The sequence below is a fragment of the Oncorhynchus masou genome, chromosome 9 (assembly GCF_036934945.1).
Source record: "Oncorhynchus masou masou isolate Uvic2021 chromosome 9, UVic_Omas_1.1, whole genome shotgun sequence".
NCBI classification, from domain to species: domain Eukaryota; kingdom Metazoa; phylum Chordata; class Actinopteri; order Salmoniformes; family Salmonidae; genus Oncorhynchus; species Oncorhynchus masou.
In genome coordinates, this window is record NC_088220.1 from 90,323,391 (window position 1) to 90,343,644 (window position 20,254).

Consider the following 20,254-nt stretch of genomic DNA (forward strand, 5'->3'; position numbering starts at 1 on the left):
CTCCTCTCTTTTCTCTTCTCTCTCTTCTCTTTTCTCTCTCTTCTTCTCTCTCTCTTCTCTCTCTTTTCTCCTCTCTCTTATCTCTCTCTCTTCTCCTCTCTCTCTTCTCTCTCTTATCTCCTCTATCTTATCCTCTCTCTCTTCTTCCTCTCTCTCTTCTCTCTCTTTTCTCCTCTCTCTCTTCTCCTCTCTTCTCCTCTCTCTCATTCCTCTCTTCTCCTCTCTCTTCTCTCTCTCTTTCTCCTCTCTCTTATCTCTCTCTCTTCTCTCTCTCTCTCTCTCTCTTATCTCCTCTATCTTATCCTCTCTCTCTTCTCCCTCTCTCTTCTCTCTCTTTCTCTCTCTCTCTTCTCCTCTCTCTCTTCTCCTCTCTCTCGTCTCTCTCTCTTTTCTCCTCTCTCTCTTCTCTCTCTTTTCTCATCTCTCTCTTCTCCTCTCTCTCTCCTCTTTCTCTCTTCTCCTCTCTATAATTTTTCATTTTCCTGTCTTATCTCTTTCTTCTCTTGCAAGCTACTTCTCTTCTGTCAACACATTTCCTTCCTTCTGTCACCAACTTCATGACTTTGCGGTGGCTTCCGTTGTGTGTGGATGTGTGGGGTAAATGTCACTCACACCATTAAACCTTTGGACCCAATTCAATTCACCTTAAAAAGCAGAAGAGATGGTTATTCAGAAGCCTGCTCTGAGGGAGATAACAGCACGCCATGAAATAATACAGCATCAAACAGCGTGTGACATAAAACAGGATGTGACATCGCGACTGACATGTCCTGAGCATGCATGCAGTCATTTCACTGGCTACAGCAGGCTTGTCATCACCCATTCCCCATGTTGTGCACCACAGGTCCTGGTCCAAAGTAGTGCGCTACATAGAGACTATGCTGCCATTTGGGATTCATGTCTGTCACTCACAGTACCGTGGCTAGTGATGGGAGAATGTATCCATGTATGTTTCAGAGATAGAGGTGTATTCCATTACACTTCATGTGAAGGAGTGTAGGGGAGTGTATCTCTACCAGGATGTGGAGTGTAGGGGGAGTGTATCTGTACCAGGATGTGGAGTGTAGGGGGAGTGTATCTGTACCAGGATGTGGAGTGTAGTGTATCTGGGGAGTGTATCTGTACCAGGATGAGGAGTGTAGGGGAGTGTATCTGTACCAGGATGTGGAGTGTAGGGGAGTGTATCTGTACCAGGATGTGGAGTGTAGGGGAGTGTATCTGTACCAGGATGTGGAGTGTAGGGGAGTGTATCTGTACCAGGATGAGGAGTGTATCTGTACCAGGATGTGGAGTGTAGGGGGAGTGTATCTGTACCAGGATGAGGAGTGTAGTGGAGTGTATCTGTACCAGGATGTGGAGTGTAGGGGAGTGTATCTGTACCAGGATGTGGAGTGTAGGGGAGTGTATCTGTACCAGGATGAGGAGTGTAGGGGAGTGTATCTGTACCAGGATGTGGAGTGTAGGGGAGTGTATCTGTACCAGGATGAGGAGTGTAGGGGGAGTGTATCTGTACCAGGATGTGGAGTGTAGGGGGAGTGTATCTGTACCAGGATGAGGAGTGTAGTGGAGTGTATCTGTACCAGGATGTGGAGTGTAGGGGAGTGTATCTGTACCAGGATGTGGAGTGTAGGGGAGTGTATCTGTACCAGGATGAGGAGTGTAGGGGAGTGTATCTGTACCAGGATGTGGAGTGTATCTGTACCAGGATGTGGAGTGTATCTGTACCAGGATGTGGAGTGTATCTGTACCAGGATGTGGAGTGTAGGGGAGTGTATCTGTACCAGGATGTGGAGTGTATCTGTACCAGGATGTGGAGTGCAGGGGAGTGTATCTGTACCAGGATGTGGAGTGTAGGGGAGTGTATCTGTACCAGGATGAGGAGTGTAGGGGAGTGTATCTGTACCAGGATGTGGAGTGTATCTGTACCAGGATGTGGAGTGTAGGGGAGTGTATCTGTACCAGGATGTGGAGTGTAGGGGAGTGTATCTGTACCAGGATGTGGAGTGCAGGGGAGTGTATCTGTACCAGGATGAGGAGTGTAGGGGAGTGTATCTGTACCAGGATGTGGAGTGTATCTAAACCAGGATGAGGAGTGTAGGGGAGTGTATCTGTACCAGGATGTGGAGTGTATCTGTACCAGCATGTGGAGTGTATCTGTACCAGGATGAGGAGTGTAGGGGAGTGTATCTGTACCAGGATGTGGAGTGTAGGGGAGTGTATCTGTACCAGGATGTGGAGTGTATCTGTACCAGGATGTGGAGTGCAGGGGAGTGTATCTGTACCAGGATGTGGGAGTGTATCTGTACCAGGATGTGGAGTGTACCAGGATGTGGGGGAGTGTATCTGTACCAGGATGTGGAGTGTATCTGTACCAGGATGAGGAGTGTAGATGGGAGTGTATCTGTACCAGGATGAGGAGTGTAGGGGAGTGTATCTGTACCAGGATGTGGAGTGTAGGGGAGATGTATCTGTACCAGGATGTGGAGTGTAGGGGAGGTATCTGTACCAGGATGTGGAGTATCTGTAGGGGAGTGTATCTGTACCAGGATGTGGAGTGTAGGGGAGTGTATCTGTACCAGGATGTGTGTGGAGTGTAGGGAGTGTATCTGTACCAGGATGTGGAGTGTATCTGTACCAGGATGTGGAGTGTATCTGTACCAGGATGAGGAGTATCTGTACCAGGGGGAGTGTATCTGTACCAGGATGTGGAGTGTATCTGTACCAGGGGGAGTGTAGTGGATTGTCATTCATAGGTAATGAATGAAAAGTGCATGACTAATTAGGTCAGTGCTGTATTTGAGTCATTTGTTATTATGTATGACATCAGGGTACAGCTTGATGTATACAGCTGGTTACAATTGAGAAATAATAGCATTCATTTATCTTATTCTCCTCTCCTCTCCTCTCCTCCGTGTAACAAATGTGATGAGTGAATCACCATAATAGCATGACTATCCAGTGGGCTGACCCTGAGACTTTGTCTGACCCATTAAATCATACTCCCAGGGCGGGGTAGCTAGCAGGTCATGATGCTCACCATACTACCATATAGTAGCTGGCACATCATGCTGCTCACCATACTACCTTATAGTAGCTAGCAGGCCATGATGCTCACCATACTACCATATAGTAGCTGGCACATCATGCTGCTCACCATACTACCTTATAGTAGCTAGCAGGCCATGATGCTCACCATACTACCATATAGTAGCTGGCACATCATGCTGCTCACCATACTACCTTATAGTAGCTAGCAGGTCATGCTGCTCACCATACTACCATATTAGCTGGCAGGTCATGCTGCTCACCATACTAACATATAATAGCTAGCAGGTCATGCTGCTCACCATACTACCATATAATAGCTAGCAGGTCATGCTGCTCACCATACTAACATATAATAGCTAGCAGGTCATGCTGCTCACCATACTACCATATAGTAGCTGGCACATCATGCTGCTCACCATACTACCTTATAGTAGCTAGCAGGTCATGCTGCTCACCATACTACCATATAATAGCTAGCAGGTCATGCTGCTCACCATACTAACATATAATAGCTAGCAGGTCATGCTGCTCACCATACTACCATATAATAGCTAGCAGGTCATGCTGCTCACCATACTACCATATAATAGCTAGCAGGTCATGCTGCTCACCATACTATTTTAGTAGCTAGCAGGTCATGATGCTCACCATACTACCATATAGTAGCTGGCACATCATGCTGCTCACCATACTAACATATAATAGCTAGCAGGTCATGCTGCTCACCATACTGTATGAATGAGGAGGTAGGAGGAGGACAGATGAAGGAGGGACGATGAGCGGGATGAAGGGAGGAGAGGAGGTGAAACAGTAATGGGGGTAGCAGGTTAAACTGTAGGGAGGGGTGGACAGCAGGAGGAGAGGAGGTGAAACAGTAACAGGGTAGCAGGTTAAACTGTAGGAGGGGTGGACAGCAGGAGGAGAGGAGGTGAAACAGTAACAGGGGTAGCAGGTTAAACTGTAGGAGGGGTGGACAGCAGGAGGAGAGGAGGTGAAACAGTAACGGGGTAGCAGGTTAAACTGTAGGAGGGGTGGACAGCATGAGGAGAGGAGGTGAAACAGTAACAGGGGTAGCAGGTTAAACTGTAGGAGGGGTGGACAGCAGGAGAGAGAGGTGAAACAGTAACAGGGGTAGCAGGTTAAACTGTAGGAGGGGTGGACAGCAGGAGGAGAGGAGGTGAAACAGTAACAGGGGTAGCAGGTTAAACTGTAGGAGGGGTGGACAGCAGGAGGAGAGGAGGTGAAACAGTAACAGGGGTAGCAGGTTAAACTGTAGGAGGGTGGACAGCAGGAGGAGAGGAGGTGAAACAGTAACAGGGGTAGCAGGTTAAACTGTAGGAGGGGTGGACAGCAGGAGGAGAGGAGGTGAAACAGTAACAGGGGTAGCAGGTTAAACTGTAGGAGGGGTGGACAGCAGGAGGAGAGGAGGGTAAACAGTAACAGGGGTAGCAGGTTAAACTGTAGGAGGGGTGGACAGCAGGAGGAGAGGAGGTGAAACAGTAACAGGGGTAGCAGGTTAAACTGTAGGAGGGGAGGACAGCAGGAGGAGAGGAGGTGAAACAGTAACAGGGGTAGCAGGTTAAACTGTAGGAGGGGTGGACAGCAGGAGGAGAGGAGTGAAACAGTAACAGGGGTAGCAGGTTAAACTGTAGGAGGGGTGGACAGCAGGAGGAGAGGAGGGTAAACAGTAACGGGGGTAGCAGGTTAAACTGTAGGAGGGTGGACAGCAGGAGGAGAGGAGGGTAAACAGTAACAGGGGTAGCAGGTTAAACTGTAGGAGGGGTGGACAGCAGGAGGAGAGGAGGTGAAACAGTAACAGGGGTAGCAGGTTAAACTGTAGGAGGGGTGGACAGCAGGAGGAGAGGAGGTGAAACAGTAACGGGGGTAGCAGGTTAAACTGTAGGAGGGGTGGACAGCAGGAGGAGAGGAGGGTAAACAGTAACGGGGGTAGCAGGTTAAACTGTAGGAGGGGGTGGACAGCAGGAGGAGAGGAGGTGAAACAGTAACAGGGGTAGCAGGTTAAACTGTAGGAGGGGTGGACAGCAGGGAGGAGGGAGGTGAAACAGTAACAGGGGTAGCAGGTTAAACTGTAGGAGGGGTGGACAGCAGGAGGAGAGAGAAACAGAGGGCAGGTTAAACTGTAGGAGGGGTGGACACAGGAGGAGAGGGAAACAGTACAGGGGTAGCAGGTTAAACTGTAGGAGGGGTGGACAGCAGGAGGAGAGGAGGTGAAACAGTAACAGGGGTAGCAGGTTAAACTGTAGGAGGGGTGGACAGCAGGAGGGGGGAGGGGTGAAACAGTAACAGGGGTAGCAGGTTAAACTGTAGGAGGGGTGGACAGCAGGAGGGAGGAGGTGAAACAGTAACAGGGGTAGCAGGTTAAACTGTAGGAGGGGTGGACAACAGGAGGAGAGGAGGTGAAACAGTAACAGGGGGTAGCAGGTTAAACTGTAGGAGGGGTGGACAGCAGGAGGAGAGGAGGTGAAACAGTAACAGGGGTAGCAGGTTAAACTGTAGGAGGGGTGGACAGCAGGAGGAGAGGAGGTGAAACAGTAACAGGGGTAGCAGGTTAAACTGTAGGAGGGGTGGACAGCAGGAGGAGAGGAGGTGAAACAGTAACAGGGGTAGCAGGTTAAACTGTAGGAGGGGTGGACAGCAGGAGGAGAGGAGGTGAAACAGTAACAGGGGTAGCAGGTTAAACTGTAGGAGGGTGGACAGCAGGAGGAGAGGAGGTGAAACAGTAACAGGGGTAGCAGGTTAAACTGTAGGAGGGGTGGACAGCAGGAGGAGAGGAGGTGAAACAGTAACAGGGGAGCAGGTTAAACTGTAGGAGGGGTGGACAGCAGGAGGAGAGGAGGGTAAACAGTAACAGGGGTAGCAGGTTAAACTGTAGGAGGGGTGGACAGCAGGAGGAGAGGAGGGTAAACAGTAACAGGGGTAGCAGGTTAAACTGTAGGAGGGGTGGACAGCAGGGGAGGAGAGGAGGTGAAACAGTAACAGGGGTAGCAGGTTAAACTGTAGGAGGGGTGGACAGCAGGAGGAGAGGAGGTGAAACAGTAACAGGGGTAGCAGGTTAAACTGTAGGAGGGGTGGACAGCAGGAGGAGAGGAGGGTAAACAGTAACAGGGGTAGCAGGTTAAACTGTAGGAGGGGTGGACAGCAGGAGGAGAGGAGGTAAACAGTAACAGGGTAGCAGGTTAAACTGTAGGAGGTCTGGACAGCAGGAGGAGAGGAGGGTGAAACAGTAACAGGGGTAGCAGGTTAAACTGTAGGAGGGGTGGACAGCAGGAGGAGAGGAGGGTAAACAGTAACAGGGGTACCAGGTTAAACTGTAGGAGGGGTGGACAGCATGTGGGAGGAGAGGAGGTATAACAGGGGTAGCAGGTTAAACTGTAGGAGGGGTGGACAGCAGGAGGGAGGAGGTGAAACAGTAACAGGGGTAGCAGGTTAAACTGTAGGAGGGGTGGACAGCAGGAGGAGAGGAGGGTAAACAGTAACAGGGGTAGCAGGTTAAACTGTAGGAGGGGTGGACAGCAGGAGGAGAGGAGGTGAAACAGTAACAGGGGTAGCAGGTTAAACTCTAGGAGGGTGGACAGCAGGAGAGAGGAGGGTAAACAGTAACAGGGGGTAGCAGGTTAAACTGTAGGAGGGGTGGACAGCAGGAGGAGAGGAGGTGAAACAGTAACAGGGGTGGCAGGTTAAACTGTAGGAGGGGTGGACAGCAGGAGGAGAGGAGGTGAAACAGTAACAGGGGTAGCAGGTTAAACTGTAGGAGGGGTGGACAGCAGGAGGAGAGGAGGTGAAACAGTAACAGGGGTAGCAGGTTAAACTGTAGGAGGGGTGGACAGCAGGAGGAGAGGAGGGTAAACAGTAACAGGGGTAGCAGGTTAAACTGTAGGAGGGGTGGACAGCAGGAGGAGAGGAGGGTAAACAGTAACAGGGGTAGCAGGTTAAACTGTAGGAGGGGTGGACAGCAGGAGGAGAGGAGGGTAAACAGTAACGGGGGTAGCAGGTTAAACTGTAGGAGGGGTGGACAGCAGGAGGAGAGGAGGTGAAACAGTAACAGGGGTAGCAGGTTAAACTGTAGGAGGGGTGGACAGCAGGAGGAGAGGAGGTGAAACAGTAACAGGGTAGCAGGTTAAACTGTAGGAGGGGTGGACAGCAGGAGGAGAGGAGGGTAAACAGTAACAGGGGTAGCAGGTTAAACTGTAGGAGGGGTGGACAGCAGGAGGAGAGGAGGGTAAACAGTAACAGGGGTGGCAGGTTAAACTGTAGGAGGGGTGGACAGCAGGAGGAGAGGAGGTGAAACAGTAACAGGGGTAGCAGGTTAAACTGTAGGAGGGGTGGACAGCAGGAGGAGAGGAGGGTAAACAGTAACAGGGGTAGCAGGTTAAACTGTAGGAGGGGTGGACAGCAGGAGGAGGGGGAGGTGAAACAGTAACAGGGGTAGCAGGTTAAACTGTAGGAGGGGTGGACAGCAGGAGGAGAGGAGGTGAAACAGTAACAGGGGTAGCAGGTTAAACTGTAGGAGGGTGGACAGCAGGAGGAGAGGAGGTGAAACAGTAACAGGGGTAGCAGGTTAAACTGTAGGAGGGTGGACAGCAGGAGGAGAGGAGGGTAAACAGTAACAGGGGTAGCAGGTTAAACTGTAGGAGTGGTGGACAGCAGGAGGAGAGGAGGTGAAACAGTAACAGGGGGTAGCAGGTTAAACTGTAGGAGGGGTGGACAGCAGGAGGAGAGGAGGTGAAACAGTAACAGGGGTAGCAGGTTAAACTGTAGGAGGGGTGGACAGCAGGAGGAGAGGAGGGTAAACAGTAACAGGGGTAGCAGGTTAAACTGTAGGAGGGGTGGACAGCAGGAGGAGAGGAGGTGAAACAGTAACAGGGTAGCAGGTTAAACTGTAGGAGGGGTGGACAGCAGGAGGAGAGGAGGTGAAACAGTAACAGGGGTAGCAGGTTAAACTGTAGGAGGGGTGGACAGCAGGAGGAGAGGAGGTGAAACAGTAACAGGGGTAGCAGGTTAAACTGTAGGAGGGGTGGACAGCAGGAGGAGAGGAGGTGAAACAGTAACAGGGGTAGCAGGTTAAACTGTAGGAGGGGTGGACAGCAGGAGGAGAGGAGGTGAAACAGTAACAGGGGTAGCAGGTTAAACTGTAGGAGGGGTGGACAGCAGGAGGAGAGGAGGTGAAACAGTAACAGGGGTAGCAGGTTAAACTGTAGGAGGGGTGGACAGCAGGAGGAGAGGAGGTGAAACAGTAACAGGGGAGCAGGTTAAACTGTAGGAGGGGTGGACAGCAGGAGGAGAGGAGGGTAAACAGTAACAGGGGTAGCAGGTTAAACTGTAGGAGGGGTGGACAGCAGGAGGAGAGGAGGTGAAACAGTAACAGGGGTAGCAGGTTAAACTGTAGGAGGGGTGGACAGCAGGAGGACTGAGGAGGTGAAGGACAGTAACAGGGGTAGCAGGTTAAACTGTAGGAGGGGTGGACAGCAGGAGGAGAGGAGGTGAAACAGTAACAGGGGTAGCAGGTTAAACTGTAGGAGGGGTGGACAGCAGGAGGAGAGGAGGAAACAGTAACAGGGGTAGCAGGTTAAACTGTAGGAGGGGTGGACAGCAGGAGGAGAGGAGGTGAAACAGTAACAGGGGTAGCAGGTTAAACTGTAGGAGGGGTGGACAGCAGGAGGAGAGGAGGTAAACAGTAACAGGGGTAGCAGGTTAAACTGTAGGAGGGGTGGACAGCAGGAGGAGAGGAGGTGAAACAGTAACAGGGTAGCAGGTTAAACTGTAGGAGGGGTGGACAGCAGGAGGAGAGGAGGTGAAACAGTAACAGGGGTAGCAGGTTAAACTGTAGGAGGGGTGGACAGCAGGAGGAGAGGAGGGTAAACAGTAACAGGGGTAGCAGGTTAAACTGTAGGAGGGGTGGACAGCAGGAGGAGAGGAGGTAAACAGTAACAGGGGTAGCAGGTTAAACTGTAGGAGGGGTGGACAGCAGGAGGAGAGGAGGTGAAACAGTAACAGGGGTAGCAGGTTAAACTGTAGGAGGGGTGGACAGCAGGAGGAGAGGAGGGTAAACAGTAACAGGGGTAGCAGGTTAAACTGTAGGAGGGGTGGACAGCAGGAGGAGAGGAGGGTGAAACAGTAACAGGGGTAGCAGGTTAAACTGTAGGAGGGGTGGACAGCAGGAGGAGAGGAGGTGAAACAGTAACAGGGGTAGCAGGTTAAACTGTAGGAGGGGTGGACAGCAGGAGGAGAGGAGGGTAAACAGTAACAGGGGTAGCAGGTTAAACTGTAGGAGGGGTGGACAGCAGGAGGAGAGGAGGTGAAACAGTAACAGGGGTAGCAGGTTAAACTGTAGGAGGGGTGGACAGCAGGAGGAGGGGAGGTGAAACAGTAACAGGGGTAGCAGGTTAAACTGTAGGAGGGGTGGACAGCAGGAGGAGGTGAAACAGTAACGGGGTAGCAGGTTAAACTGTAGGAGGGGTGGACAGCAGGAGGAGAGGAGGGTAAACAGTAACAGGGTAAACTGTAGGAGGGGTGGACAGCAGGAGGAGAGGAGGGTAAACAGTAACAGGGGTAGCAGGTTAAACTGTAGGAGGGGTGGACAGCAGGAGGAGAGGAGGGTGAAACAGTAACAGGGGTAGCAGGTTAAACTGTAGGAGGGGTGGACAGCAGGAGGAGAGGAGGGTAAACAGTAACAGGGGTAGCAGGTTAAACTGTAGGAGGGGTGGACAGCAGGAGGAGAGGAGGTGAAACAGTAACAGGGGTAGCAGGTTAAACTGTAGGAGGGTGGACAGCAGGAGGAGAGGAGGTGAAACAGTAACAGGGGTAGCAGGTTAAACTGTAGGAGGGGTGGACAGCAGGAGGAGAGGAGGTGAAACAGTAACAGGGGTAGCAGGTTAAACTGTAGGAGGGGTGGACAGCAGGAGGAGAGGAGGTGAAACAGTAACAGGGGTAGCAGGTTAAACTGTAGGAGGGTGGACAGCAGGAGGAGAGGAGGGTAAACAGTAACAGGGTAGCAGGTTAAACTGTAGGAGGGTGGACAGCAGGAGGAGAGGAGGGTAAACAGTAACAGGGGTAGCAGGTTAAACTGTAGGAGGGGTGGACAGCAGGAGGAGAGGAGGTGAAACAGTAACAGGGGTAGCAGGTTAAACTGTAGGAGGGGTGGACAGCAGGAGGAGAGGAGTAAACAGTAACAGGGGTAGCAGGTTAAACAGGGTGGACAGCAGGAGGGTAGTAACAGGGGTAGCAGGTTAAACTGTAGGAGGGGTGGACAGCAGGAGGAGAGGAGGGTAAACAGTAACAGGGGTAGCAGGTTAAACTGTAGGAGGGGTGGACAGCAGGAGGAGAGGAGGTGAAACAGTAACAGGGGTAGCAGGTTAAACTGTAGGAGGGTGGACAGCAGGAGGAGAGGGGTGAAACAGTAACGGGGTAGCAGGTTAAACTGTAGGAGGGGTGGACAGCAGGAGGAGAGGAGGTGAAACAGTAACGGGGGTAGCAGGTTAAACTGTAGGAGGGGTGGACAGCAGGAGGAGAGGAGGTGAAACAGTAACAGGGGTAGCAGGTTAAACTGTAGGAGGGGTGGACAGCAGGAGGAGAGGAGGTGAAACAGTAACAGGGGTAGCAGGTTAAACTGTAGGAGGGGTGGACAGCAGGAGGAGAGGAGGTGAAACAGTAGCAGGTTAAACTGTAGGGGGTAGCAGGTTAAACTGTAGGAGGGTGGACAGCAGGAGGAGAGGAGGGTAAACAGTAACAGGGGTAGCAGGTTAAACTGTAGGAGGGGTGGACAGCAGGAGGAGAGGAGGTGAAACAGTAACAGGGGTAGCAGGTTAAACTGTAGGAGGGGTGGACAGCAGGAGAGAGGAGGTGAAACAGTAACAGGGGTAGCAGGTTAAACTGTAGGAGGGGTGGACAGCAGGAGGAGAGGAGGGTAAACAGTAACAGGGTAGCAGGTTAAACTGTAGGAGGGGTGGACAGCAGGAGGAGAGGAGGTGAAACAGTAACAGGGGTAGCAGGTTAAACTGTAGGAGGGGTGGACAGCAGGAGGAGAGGAGGTGAAACAGTAACAGGGGTAGCAGGTTAAACTGTAGGAGGGGTGGACAGCAGGAGGAGAGGAGGTGAAACAGTAACAGGGGTAGCAGGTTAAACTGTAGGAGGGGTGGACAGCAGGAGGAGAGGAGGTGAAACAGTAACAGGGGTAGCAGGTTAAACTGTAGGAGGGGTGGACAGCAGGAGGAGAGGAGGTGAAACAGTAACAGGGGTAGCAGGTTAAACTGTAGGAGGGTGGACAGCAGGAGGAGAGGAGGTGAAACAGTAACAGGGGTAGCAGGTTAAACTGTAGGAGGGGTGGACAGCAGGAGGAGAGGAGGTGAAACAGTAACAGGGGTAGCAGGTTAAACTGTAGGAGGGTGGACAGCAGGAGGAGAGGAGGTGAAACAGTAACAGGGGTAGCAGGTTAAACTGTAGGAGGGGTGGACAGCAGGAGGAGAGGAGGTGAAACAGTAACAGGGGTAGCAGGTTAAACTGTAGGAGGGGTGGACAGCAGGAGGAGAGGAGGTGAAACAGTAACAGGGGTAGCAGGTTAAACTGTAGGAGGGGTGGACAGCAGGAGGAGAGGAGGTGAAACAGTAACAGGGGTAGCAGGTTAAACTGTAGGAGGGGTGGACAGCAGGAGGAGAGGAGGTGAAACAGTAACAGGGGTAGCAGGTTAAACTGTAGGAGGGGTGGACAGCAGGAGGAGAGGAGGTGAAACAGTAACAGGGGTAGCAGGTTAAACTGTAGGAGGGGTGGACAGCAGGAGGAGAGGAGGGTGAAACAGTAACAGGGGTAGCAGGTTAAACTGTAGGAGGGGTGGACAGCAGGAGGAGAGGAGGTGAAACAGTAACAGGGGTAGCAGGTTAAACTGTAGGAGGGGTGGACAGCAGGAGGAGGGGGAGGTGAAACAGTAACAGGGGTAGCAGGTTAAACTGTAGGAGGGGTGGACAGCAGGAGGAGAGGAGGTGAAACAGTAACAGGGGTAGCAGGTTAAACTGTAGGAGGGGTGGACAGCAGGAGGAGAGGAGGTGAAACAGTAACAGGGGTAGCAGGTTAAACTGTAGGAGGGGTGGACAGCAGGAGGAGAGGGAGGTGAAACAGTAACAGGGGTAGCAGGTTAAACTGTAGGAGGGGTGGACAGCAGGAGGAGAGGAGGTGAAACAGTAACGGGGGTAGCAGGTTAAACTGTAGGATGGGGTGGACAGCAGGAGGAGAGGAGGGTAAACAGTAACAGGGGTAGCAGGTTAAACTGTAGGAGGGGTGGACAGCAGGAGGAGAGGAGGGTAAACAGTAACAGGGGTAGCAGGTTAATCTGTAGGAGGGGTGGACAGCAGGAGGAGAGGAGGTGAAACAGTAACAGGGGTAGCAGGTTAAACTGTAGGAGGGGTGGACAGCAGGAGGGGTGGCAGGTTAAACTGTAGGAGGGTGGACAGCAGGAGGAGAAGGAGGTGAAACAGTAACGGGGGTAGCAGGTTAAACTGTAGGATGGGGTGGACAGCAGGAGGAGAGGAGGTTAAACAGTAACAGGGGTAGCAGGTTAAACTGTAGGAGGGGTGGACAGCAGGAGGAGAGGAGGTGAAACAGTAACAGGGGTAGCAGGTTAAACTGTAGGAGGGGTGGACAGCAGGAGGAGAGGAGGTGAAACAGTAACAGGGGTGGCAGGTTAAACTGTAGGAGGGGTGGACAGCAGGAGGAGAGGAGGGTAAACAGTAACAGGGGTAGCAGGTTAAACTGTAGGAGGGGTGGACAGCAGGAGGAGAGGAGGTGAAACAGTAACAGGGGTAGCAGGTTAAACTGTAGGAGGGTGGACAGCAGGAGGAGAGGAGGTGAAACAGTAACAGGGGTAGCAGGTTAAACTGTAGGAGGGGTGGACAGCAGGAGGAGAGGAGGTGAAACAGTAACAGGGGTAGCAGGTTAAACTGTAGGAGGGGTGGACAGCAGGAGGAGAGGAGGTGAAACAGTAACAGGGGTAGCAGGTTAAACTGTAGGAGGGTGGACAGCAGGAGGAGAGGAGGTGAAACAGTAACAGGGGTAGCAGGTTAAACTGTAGGAGGGGTGGACAGCAGGAGGAGAGGAGGGTAAACAGTAACAGGGGTAGCAGGTTAAACTGTAGGAGGGGTGGACAGCAGGAGGAGAGGAGGGTAAACAGTAACAGGGGTAGCAGGTTAAACTGTAGGAGGGGTGGACAGCAGGAGGAGAGGAGGTGAAACAGTAACAGGGGTAGCAGGTTAAACTGTAGGAGGGGTGGACAGCAGGAGGAGAGGAGGGAAACAGTAACAGGGGTAGCAGGTTAAACTGTAGGAGGGGTGGACAGCAGGAGGAGAGGAGGTGAAACAGTAACAGGGGTAGCAGGTTAAACTGTAGGAGGGGTGGAGAGATGGGATAGAAAGATGAAGACCAGCGTCGTTAGTGACTCAGAGCCTTTAGCCCAGAGACGCTGTCTGACCTACAGCAATCAATCACATGTATTTATATCAGCAGATGTCTCAAAGTGCTGTACAGAAACCCAGCCTAAAACCCCAAAACAGCAAGCAATGCAGGTGTAGAAGCACGGTGGCTAGGAAAAACTCCCTAGAAAGGCCGGAACCTGGGAAGAAACCTACAGAGGAACCAGGCTATGAGGGGTGGCCAGTCCTCTTCTGGCTGTGCCGGGTTGAGATTATAGGGGTAGGATGGTAGGATGGTAGTGACATACTGCACCATCAGTGTCTCCTAGGGTAGGATGGTAGTGACATACTGCACCACCATTTACATTTAAGTCATTTCCTTATAGGGTTAATTTTTTTTTTTACCTTTATTTAGGCAAGTGTTAAGAACACATTCTTATTATTTTTTTTTCAATGACGGTGGGACAGTGGGTTAACTGCCTGTTCAGGGGCCATCAGATTTGTACCTTGTCCTCGGGGGAACTCACAACCTTCCGGTTACTAGTCCAACGCTCTAACCACATACCCTGCCGCACCATCAGTGTCTCCTAGGGTAGGGTGGTAGTGACATACTGCACCATCAGTGTCTCCTAGGGTAGGATGGTAGTGACATACTGCACCATCAGTGTCTCCTAGGGTAGGATGGTAGTGACATACTGCACCATCAGTGTCTCCTAGGGTAGGGTGGTAGTGACATACTGCACCATCAGTGTCTCCTAGGGTAGGGTGGTAGTGACATACTGCACCATCAGTGTCTCCTAGGGTAGGGTGGTAGTGACATACTGCACCATCAGTGTCTCCTAGGGTAGGATGGTAGTGACATACTGCACCATCAGTGTCTCCTAGGGTAGGGTGGTAGTGACATACTGCACCATCAGTGTATCCTAGGGTAGGGTGGTAGTGACATACTGCACCATCAGTGTCTCCTAGGGTAGGGTGGTATTTACATACTGCACCATCAGTGTCTCCTAGGGTAGGGTGGTAGTGACATACTGCACCATCAGTGTCTCCTAGGGTAGGGTGGTAGTGACATACTGCACCATCAGTGTCTCCTAGGGTAGGGTGGTAGTGACATACTGCACCATCAGTGTCTCCTAGGGTAGGATGGTAGTGACATACTGCACCATCAGTGTCTCCTAGGGTAGGGTGGTAGTGACATACTGCACCATCAGTGTCTCCTAGGGTAGGGTGGTAGTGACATACTGCACCATCAGTGTCTCCTAGGGTAGGATGGTAGTGACATACTGCACCATCAGTGTCTCCTAGGGTAGGGTGGTAGTGACATACTGCACCATCAGTGTCTCCTAGGGTAGGGGGTGGTAGTGACATACTGCACCATCAGTGTATCCTAGGGTAGGGTGGTAGTGACATACTGCACCATCAGTGTCTCCTAGGGTAGGGTGGTAGTGACATACTGCACCATCAGTGTATCCTAGGGTAGGGTGGTAGTGACATACTGCACCATCAGTGTCTCCTAGGGTAGGGTGGTAGTGACATACTGCACCATCAGTGTCTCCTAGGGTAGGGTGGTAGTGACATACTGCACCATCAGTGTCTCCTAGGGTAGGGTGGTAGTGACATACTGCACCATCAGTGTCTCCTAGGGTATGATGGTAGTGACATACTGCACCATCAGTGTCTCCTAGGGTAGGGTGGTAGTGACATACTGCACCATCAGTGTCTCCTAGGGTAGGATGGTAGTGACATACTGCACCATCAGTGTCTCCTAGGGTAGGATGGTAGTGACATACTGCACCATCAGTGTCTCCTAGGGTAGGGTGGTAGTGACATACTGCACCATCAGTGTCTCCTAGGGTAGGGTGGTAGTGACATACTGCACCATCAGTGTCTCCTAGGGTAGGGTGGTAGTGACATACTGCACCATCAGTGTCTCCTAGGGTAGGATGGTAGTGACATACTGCACCATCAGTGTCTCCTAGGGTAGGGTGGTAGTGACATACTGCACCATCAGTGTCTCCTAGGGTAGGGTGGTAGTGACATACTGCACCATCAGTGTCTCCTAGGGTAGGATGGTAGTGACATACTGCACCATCAGTGTCTCCTAGGGTAGGGTGGTAGTGACATACTGCACCATCAGTGTCTGCTAGGGTAGGGTGGTAGTGACATACTGCACCATCAGTGTCTCCTAGGGTAGGGTGGTAGTGACATACTGCACCATCAGTGTCTCCTAGGGTAGGGTGGTAGTGACATACTGCACCATCAGTGTCTCCTAGGGTAGGGTGGTAGTGACATACTGCACCATCAGTGTCTCCTAGGGTAGGGTGGTAGTGACATACTGCACCATCAGTGTCTCCTAGGGTAGGGTGGTAGTGACATACTGCACCATCAGTGTCTCCTAGGGTAGGGTGGTAGTGACATACTGCACCATCAGTGTCTCCTAGGGTAGGGTGGTAGTGACATACTGCACCATCAGTGTCTCCTAGGGTAGAGTGGTAGTGACATACTGCACCATCAGTGTCTCCTAGGGTAGGGTGGTAGTGACATACTGCACCATCAGTGTCTCCTAGGGTAGGGTGGTAGTGACATGCCATGCAGTGTCAGAACGGATGGAAGATGAGGAAGAGATGGGAAGAGATGGGAAGGATAGAGGATGGAAGAGGAGGAGGAAGGATGATGATGGGAGGGAGAGGAAAGAGAGGATGGAGGAGAGGTAACTATGAAGGGGGAGAGGAGAAGATAATTACGAGGACAGATAAACTGAGCTGAACTGAAGGGAGCTCGACCACTCCACCAATGCCTATCCCTCCTATCTGTTGCATCTCCCTGTCATCCCTCTCTTTTCTCTCCTCTCCTCTCCTCTTCTCCTCCTGTCCTCTCCTCCTCTTCTCTCCATCTATCTATATCTCTATACGCCAGAGAGACCAAAGTAGCAAGACAGAAACCAATGTTAAGATACATCCTCAACGTCTGCTCTCACTCCCTCCCCTGGTGACAGTGTATCTGTGGCTTCCCTTCTCCTCTCTCCCGTTCTTTCCCCAAATACAACACAGAAGACCCTTCCTATCTAAACAGTTTTCCCTCCATCTTTCCCTCCATGCATGCGTGTATGTGTGTGTGAGTGTGTGTTTGTGTGCATGCATGCATGAATGTGTGTGTGTGAGTGTGTGTGCGTGTCTGTGTATGTGTGTGTGTGTGTGTGTGTGTGTGTGTGTGTGTGTGTGTGTGTGTGTGTGTGTGTGTGTGTGTGTGTGTGTGTGTGTGTGTGTGTGTGTGTGTGTGTGTGTGTGTGTGTGTGTGTGTGTGTGTGTGTGTGTGTGTGTGTGTGTGCGCGCATGTCCGTGTGTGTGTGAAGGAGAGGACAGAGAAGAGCATGATAATGCTTGGATAATGAGGATGATGGTAGCGGGACGCTAGCAGCCAGAGGCCCTTCCCGTGGGTGGGAGAGGGGGATAGAAGCACACTTCATCACTCAAAGGACCCACAACCACCCAGCTGAGAGGAATACTGTTAGAGTCTTGGGATAGGCAGGGGGAGGCCTGGGTGTAAAGTAGCTAGAGGAGGGGAGGAGAGGCTGGGAGGAGAGGATGGGAGAGGAGGGGAGGAGAGGATGGGAGAGGAGGGGAGGAGAGAGGAGGGGAGGAGAGGAGAGGATAAGAGAGGAGGGGAGGAGAGGAGAGGATAAGAGAGGAGGGGAGGAGAGGATGGGAGGAGAGGATGGGAGAGGAGGGGAGGACAGGATGGGAGGAGAGGAAGGGAGCAGAGGGGAGGAGAGGATGGGAGATGAGGATGGGAGGAGAGGGGAGGAGAGGATGGGAGATGAGGATGGGAGGAGAGGATGGGACAGGATGGGCTGGGAGGAGAGCAGAGGAGAGGATGGGATGAGAGGATGGGAGGAAATGATGGGAGAGGAGGAGAGGAGAGGAGGGAGGAGAGCAGAGGGGAGGATGGGAGGTGAGGATGGGAGGAGACAAGAGGAGAGGTGGGGGAGAGGATGAGAGGAAAGGAGATGAGAGTATGGGAGGAGACCCCATGTGAGACTCACTCCACATTGCCTTTTCCCACCTGGACAAAAGGAACACCTATACGAGAATGCTATCCATTGACTTCAGCTCAGCGTAGTGCCCTCAAAACTCATCACTAAGCGAATGATCCTGGGACTAAACCCCTCCCTCTGCAACTGGATCCTGGACATCCTGAGGGATTGCAGTGGTAGGCAACAACACATCTCCTACGCTGATCAACAACACCCGGGCACCTCGGGGGTGCATGCTTAGTCCCCTCCTGTACTCCCTGTTCACCCATGACTGCACGGCGAGGCACGACTCCAACACCATCATTAAGTTTGTTGATGTCACAGCCTGATCACCGACAACGACGAGGCAGCCAATAGGGAGGAGGTCAGAGACCTGACAGTGTGGCGCCAGGAGAACAAGCTCTCCATCAATGTGAGCAAGACAAAGGAAATGACAGTGGACTACAGGAAAAGGAGGAATGAACAGGCCCCCGTTAACATCGCCGGGGCTGTAGTGGAGCAGGTCGAGAGTTTCCACATCACCAACAAATGATCATGGTCCAAACACACTGAGACAGTCGTGAAGAGGTCACAACAACACCTTTCCCCCTCAGGAGACTGAAAAGATTTGGCATGGGTCCCCAGATCCTCAAAAGTCAAGTCAAGTCTCGGACCAAAAGGCACCTTGACAGCTTCTATCCCCCAGACATAAGACTCTCGAACAACTAATCAAATGGCCAACAGAATATTTGCATTGACCCCCCCTCCCTAGTTTTTACACTGCTGTTACTATCTGTTTATGATCTACTCATAGTTCCTGTATAAAGCCTCATCACTAACCTCTACCCCCACACACTGACTCGGTACCCCCTGTATATAGTCTCTTCACTAACCTGTACCCCCACACACTGACTCAGTACCCCCTGTATATAGTCTCATCACTAACCTGTACCCCCACACTGACCCTGTATATAGTCTCATCACTAACCTGTACCCCCACACACTGACTCAGTACCCCCTGTATATAGTCTCATCACTAACCTGTACCCCAACACACTGACTCGGAAGGGTACCCCTGTCTCTCTTAGTCTCATCACTAACCTGAGGGTCTGTCTTCTCTTGAGAGCCAGGTCTGCCTACGGCGGCCTTTCTCAATAGCAAGGCTATGCTCACTGAGTCTGTACACAGCCAAAGCTTTCCTTAAGTTTGGGTCAGTCACAGTGGTCAGGTATTCTGTCACTGTGTCCTCTCTGTGTAGGGCCAAATAGCATTCTAGTTTGCTCTGTTTTTTTGTTAATTCTTTCCAATGTGTCAAGTAATTATCTTTTTGTTTTCTCATGATTTGGTTGGGTCTAATTGTGTTGCTGTCCTGGGGCTCTGTGGGGTCTGTTTGTGAACAGAGCCAGTACCAGCTGAGGCAACTTTTCTACAGGTTCACTTCTTTGTAAGTGATGGGCAGCAGGTAGCCTAGTGGTTAGAGCCAGCAACCTTTCAAATCTCTGAGCTGACAAGGTAAAAAACCTGTTGTTCTGCACCTGACACGGCAGTTAAAAACCTCTTGGAGATCGGGCTACTTTTTTCAACATTCTGTTAAAAATGGTGCAACATTTCAACGTCCTGCTACTCATGCCAGGAATATAGTATATGCATATGATTCGTATGTATGCATAGAAAACACTCTGAAGTTTCTAGAACTGGTTCAATGGTGTCTGTGACTATAACAGAACGAGTTCCGTGGTCAAAATCGCAAGAAACCTGATCACAAAATCGACAAAGAAAAAATCTATCCGCCAGTCTTTGTATTGTCTATGGCTTGCCATAAATGATGGAACTGTGCTTGCAATTCCTACAGCTTCCACACGATGTCGCCAGTGTTGTGATTTCCAGTTCCCTTTATCCTTGGTCAGATTAGTCAATGGCACATCCTGTCTTCAGGTGCACACCCGGAAATAATGTCGGTGAAAAAATGGACTTCGTTTTGAAAACTTCTAGCTATTGAATACAGATCTCTCCGTGATCAATTTGATCGTTTATTAACGTTTACTAATACCTAAACTTGGATTACAGAAGTAGGTTGAAGTGTTTTGTCAAAGTTTATAGGCAACTTTATGAATTTTATAAAATGACGTCGCGTTCGGAAACGTGACTTTTTCCATGGATTTCTCGATGTTCATAAATTGACATTTTGGGTATATATGGACCGATTTAATTGAAAAAAGATGTTCAGTTTTTCCAATTGTGATGTTTATGGGACATATAGGAGTGCCAACAAAGAAGCTCGTCAAAGGTAATGAATGTTTTATATTTTATTTCTGCGTTTTCAGGTCAAAAAGCGCGTTTCATCGGCTACGCTCATTTCTTTGTTTATGTCCCCTTTGTGTGTTTCTGGGGCTGCATGCTATCAGATAATAGCTTCTCATGCTTTTGCCGAAAAGCATTTTACAAATCTGACATGTTGGCTATATTCACAACGAGTGTGGCTTTAATTGAGTACCTTGCATGTGAGTTTTAATGAAAGTTTGAGTTGTATCGAGTACAATTAGTTGGCGCTCTGGAATTTCCGCTGATTTGGTTCCTGTACAGGTACAGCATCCGTAAAAGTTCCCCGGGCGCCGAAGATGTGGATGTCAATTAAGGCAGGCCCACGCATCTCTCTGATTCAGTTCCTCTGTCCAGTGTCTGTGTTTTTTTGTCCATCTCAATCTTTTCTTTTTATTGGCCAGTCTGAGATATGGATTTTTCTTTGCAACTCAGCCTAGAAGGCCAGCATCCCGGAGTC

General features: G+C 51.0%; 1 pseudogene; it reads right to left on the reverse strand.

The window, feature by feature from the left end:
- LOC135546747 (uncharacterized) overlaps window positions 1-20,254 on the reverse strand; it is a 64,584-nt pseudogene that overhangs the window by 25,411 nt on the left and 18,919 nt on the right.